The following is a 6000-nucleotide window of genomic DNA, read 5'->3' on the forward strand; positions in this document are numbered from 1 at the left end:
CATGATTATTTCCAGATCTAACTTTTCATTTTTAATAGCTTTGTGAAGTTTGAATAACTCCATTGCTCTTGATCTTTGCTCAAGCTGTCAAACTTTGTCCTGAGAACCAAATGCTCTAATACCAATTGTTGGAAATATTTAGGATGAAATGTGTTACTGAGAGAGGAGGGGTGAATCAATAACATAAAATTTTATCCATTTTATTCATCATTCATTCATCTAATCTACTACATAAATGAAAGATCAATCATTCATAACACATGAACACAATGATTTGGTGACCCAGAAACCTTCCAATTAGAAAGCAAAACTAGGGTAGGGATGATGCCCACAAAAATTTGTTACTATAGTATGAAGTAGGCCGATTAAGGCTTACAATGATCACTTCTAGTGATCTTCCCTGTTAAGAGCAAGTAGGACTACTAGATCCACCTTGTTAGAGGATTTACAAACATATAGAGAAGTACACACTTTGTTAGGAGATTTACAAAAGATTGTTAAGTCTACCTTGTTATAGGATTTAGAAAATTGATTCACCTGTTAGGATGAAATAGTGGATCTACTTACAACTTGGTTGCTGATAAGATCCTTTTGCATTGATCACCTAATGTGACAGATATAACTTTTCTGCTCCTTATGCTGACCTTGTTGTATTCCTTTTACTCTGTTGCTGATAGTAATACTTTCTTTTCATCTGAATAATAGCTTCTTATTTCACACCAATATGTTTTTTATTCCATATCATATATCAAAAATGATATCATACATGTCATATATACCATTTCAATATTTTACAGTTACAAGGTTGGCCAAAACACAAGTGAACAAAATATTACTAAGTCAGCTAGATAGTAGAAAACTTGGGTTCACTAAATTGACTCGGTGACCTTCTGATACTCAGCATCCACTACATTACTCGACATCATCATGCACTTGGTAGAAGTGAAGGCTCAATCCATACTAATCATCTGACGTAATTTTGAACTTAGTAACCATAGGTGACTCGGTAGATATAGTGTCACTTGGTAGAAACTATCTTCTTCATTTACCTTGCTGTTCTTGATGAACACAGAGTCTTGTTTACCTTCTTCACTTAGTAAACACTGATTCCTTTGTTTACCTTCTTCACTTGGTAAACACTACTAAACTTTGTTTACCTTCTTCACTTGGTAAACACTGCTAAACTGCCCATTCACTCGGTATCCTCTGAAAAGCTTGGTGAAAACTGTTTACCTACTAAGATTGTAAGATAACTACTGAATACTCGGTGTGAATTTTAGACTAAGTGATGAGATCAGTAAGCATTTAGAATCAAATAAGTGTTTGCACTAATGAAAAATATATCATAATTCCAATAATACCATGGTGCATTCTATATCAATCACCTCATTCTTCTAATTATTGTGCTATTGCTCAATCATTTACCCCAGATCAAGGTGTGCAACTTGAAGAAGAAAATGAAGAGAAAAGCCATGATGATATAAGTTGCAATATGGTAATTTTATAGATTCTGATTCTAAAGAACCTAAAAATGATATTACTAGTTAGAGAGCTACTTGTTGTTTACATCATCAACAAGTGCTTTCAAATGATGAAGGTTATGATGAAGATAAGGTATGTGTTACATCTTCTAATGTAGGTCACATAAGCATCTAGTGTATTCATCAAAGATATTACCCATAAGATGAATGATGAAAATAAAAAAGTCAATATAGATGTGCCTAAGATCAAAGATAACAAGGCTAAGAAGTGGGAACCAAAAAAGAAGGTTCAATTTCAAACAAATGAAACTATAAAAGTAGTTTTACAACCAAAGAAATAAGGATCTGATACTATCAAGCAAACAATGGTGCCTACTATTCAAAAGACTTCAACTCCAAGTATTCTTGTAAAACCCACTATTGTTGAACTTGTTGATATGATATCCATGTTGTCCCAAATAACTATAAAAGTACCTTTGTCTTAACTTCTTAGAATTGAGGAACATAAAAGCAAGGCTTTATCATGGTTGGGAGGGATAGGAAACAACAATAGTGTTGTAGAACAATGTGTTATCCAAAAAACCCCATTAGTAGTAGACGATAGTGGTATGATATCTCAAATTCCCCAAATGTTTTTAGATGATTCCTTAGTGGCATATATAGAAGATATTGACCCATTTTTCCTCAGTCTGATCATAAATGGAAAGACCCTAAAAAATTGCATGATAGATTCAGGAGTCTCTAATACCATTATACCTTTCAAGATAATGGAAGTATTAGGTTTGAAAGTAGACACTAAGAAAGGAAGATGTAGAGGTATGGATGCTAGGGAAGTTCTAATCATAGGAACTATCACTGCTTTACCATTTAGACTACCTGCATACCCTAAGGTGGAACTGACTATGTTAGTCCTTGTAGTTGATATTCCTCCACATTATAGAATGTTGCTCTCTAGAAAATGGAGTGCTACTATGGGAGGAAGCCTACAATGTGATTTAACTTATTCAACATTCCATATAGAAGATAAGGATATCAAAGTGGATAGAGAGCCAAGGGTCAGTCACCTTTTAAGGTAGAAAATTGGCAGAGGCTCAACTTGTTTATTAGACATTGGTGAGAATGCATTCATAGTATAATTGATTATAAAAGAAGTTGAGAAATTGCCTGCAGTAATTGAACATGAAGTTGAGTGTTGTATGGACTCACCAATATTATGGACAATTTTTTTTGATGGGGCCAGTTCAAAAGAAGGTTTAGGGGCATGGGTAGTTTTTGTTTCTCTTGAGAAAAATACTTTCAAATACTCATTCACTTTAAAGTTTTCTTGCACAACTAACATAGTAGAGTATGAGGCCTTATTGCTAGGATTGAAAGTTGCTACCCATCATGGAATCAATAAATTACATTTTATAGGTGATTTAGAGTTGATTATCTCACAAGTAAGGGGAACATATGTTTCTAAAAACAAAAGGTTGAAATAGTATAGAAATGATATGTCGAATCAGATAGAATTTTTTTATGCATTTGGTATCTCATGGAGAGAAAGAAGTCAAAATAAGATGGTAGATTTATTATCAAATGTGGAAATCAAATGTAAGGAGATATCATTTGTAGGAATTTCTCAAATTGAAGTACATAGCAGACCTTCAATACCTGATAATATTGAAAATTGGCAAGTCTTTGAAGATGATGAAGACATTGTAATTCTTTTGTTAAATGAAGACAAATACCATGGTCCAGAAATGGATTGTAGTGATTTAATTGAAACTATAGATGGTAAGGAAACTATTTTTGGCTAGGAGATTATGCAATTGAAAAACAACAAGGTGCCAAAGGGGTTTGTGGTTTTGGAAAGTATTTTTGATAATCAGGATAGAGTAAAACTAGGAGTTAAGGACCCTAAGCCTCAAGAATTAGAAGAGACAAACTTTGGTACTAATGAAGCTCCCAAGAAAGTTTATATTGCCCAAAATCTGCTTGCTAAAATTAGAAAACCATTGATTGACTTTTTTAGGAAGTATAGACATGTTTTTGCATGGTCATATGATGACCTCAAGGTTTATAGGGAATATTTGTTCCAACATGTCATACCACTAAAGGATAATGTAAAACCTTTTAGATAGAAACCAAGACTAGTAAACCCCACTTTAGCTCCCAAAATGCAAGAAGAATTGATGAAATTAAGGGATGGTGGGATAATCAAACCAATTAGACATTTCACCTAGGTTTCAAATTTAGTTCCTATCAGAAATAAAAATGGAGACATAAGGCTATGTGTGGATTCTAGAAATTTGAACATTGCATCCTTGAAGGATAATTATGGATTACCAAATATGGAAGCCATGTTACAACAAGTAACTAGTTTTGAACTAATATCCATGATGGATGGCTTCTTAAGGTACAATCAAGTCCTGGTAAAGGAAAATGAACAATTTAAGACAGCCTTCACAACCCCATGGGGGACCTATGTATATGTAAGGATTCCATTTGGCTTGATTAATGTAGGAGCTACTTTTCAAAGAGCCATGGATGTGGCATTTCATGATTATATCAACAAATTTATGGTTGTATACCAAGAACATCTTACAACTTATTCTAAGAAGGCTAAGGATCACTATAGGCATTTGGAATTTTCTTTTATCAAAGATTTGGAATATGGAGTATCATTGAACCCAAAGAAATGTACATTTGGGGTGATAGAAGGTAGATTACTAAGACATATAGTGTCTAAAGATGGTGTGAAGATAGACCTTGAAAGAGTGGCAGCCATTGATAAGGTGCCTAAGCTCAAAAATGTGAAAGGAATATAGTCTTTCTTTGGGCAAGTTAATTTTATGAGAAGATTTATTACAAACTTTGCTAAAATTAGTAGACCTATTTCTAAAATGCTCAAAAAAGGAGCTACTATTGACTGGAATGGAGAACCTTCATAGTCATTTCAAGATATTAAGACTACCATAAAAAAATGCCCCAGTCCTTAGAACCCCAGACTATACAAAGCTTATGCACATTTTTCCTTTTGCATCCTTTCACACTGTAGCCACAGTCTTGTTGCAGAAGAATGAAGAAGGATATGACCAACCCATTGCTTTTTTCAGTAAGTCACTACAGCCTACTGAATTGAAATATGAGATAAATGAAAAACAAGCATATGCTTTAGTAAAGGTTATTAAGGCTTTCATATGGTACTTGATAGTTCTATTTTCATTGCATTTGTGCCTAGTGTTGTTGTCAAAGACATATTTTCTCAGTAAGAAGTGTTAGGGAGAAGATGTAGATGGATTAATAGGATCCAAGAATTTAATATTGAAATAAAGATAACCAACTTGGTAAGAGGTTAAGGTTTGGCTAAACTCATGGCTGAATCTAATTTGGATGCCAATAAGATAAATGTGGTAGTTAATGACCTCAAATGTGACTTGTGTGACATGGATCATTGTGAGTGGTATGCTAATGTTATCTATTATCTCCAACATAGGGAAGCTCCTTCTCGTTTGACTGAACATGAAAAGAGGAGTACTAAATTACAAGGCATTAGATACATAATTCTTAAAGGCAATTTTTGGTGGAGAAATTTTGAAGGGGTGTTACTGAAGTGCATTGATCAAGAGAAGACAAAAGAATTTTTAAACAAAATGCATGCTAGAGTTTGTAAAGGACACTATATGGCTAAGACTACTGCACATAAGGTGATGAGAGAAATATTTTTGTGGACCTCTCTTTTCAAGGATGCTCAAATAATGATTAGAAAATGTGATTCATGTCAAAGATTTTCTAGAAAATTGAAACTCTTAGGTAATACTCCATTAAAGCCAATTGAAGTCCAAGAATCTTTTCAACAATGGGGTATGGATTTCATAGGTGAAATCTCTCTCAAATCTAGCAATGGCTATTCCTAGATTTTAGTTGCTACTGGCTATTTCACAAAGTGGGTAGAAGAAATCCCTGCAAGAAATGCCACCAGTAAAGTTGTTAATAATTTTTTGCTCAATAACATTATTTCTAGATTTGGTTGTGCTCAAAAGATTGTAATAGATAATGCAATGTGCTTTAGGTCTAAAGAATTCAAGAAATTCTATGACAAATATGGAATCACTAGATCAACATCTTCCCCATATCATCCACAAGGAAATGGACAAGCTAAGTCTACAAATAAGAGTTTGTTGAAAATAATAAAAAGGACATTGGATGATAATAAGAAAGCCTAGGATTCTGAGTTATAGTTAGCAATATGGGTTGATAGGGTAACTATGAAGAAAGCTATTGGTGTGGCACCATTTGATTTGGTATATGGAATTCAAGCAAGAATGTCTCATGACAACCTAGTAGGTTTGTATAACTACATTCAAATGTATGATGATGATATCATTGATGATATGCAAGAAAGATTGGATGAACTAGTTGGGCTAACTAAGAATAGAAAAGAAGCATCAATCAGAAACCAAAAGTTGCAAATATAGCTTAAAGAACTCTATGATAAAAAGATAGTGAGCAAAAAATTTGAAGATGGATATTTAGT

This window comes from Cupressus sempervirens, chromosome 1, assembly GCF_028749045.1.
Source record: "Cupressus sempervirens isolate cs-2001-9-10 chromosome 1, ASM2874904v1, whole genome shotgun sequence".
NCBI lineage: Eukaryota > Viridiplantae > Streptophyta > Pinopsida > Cupressales > Cupressaceae > Cupressus > Cupressus sempervirens.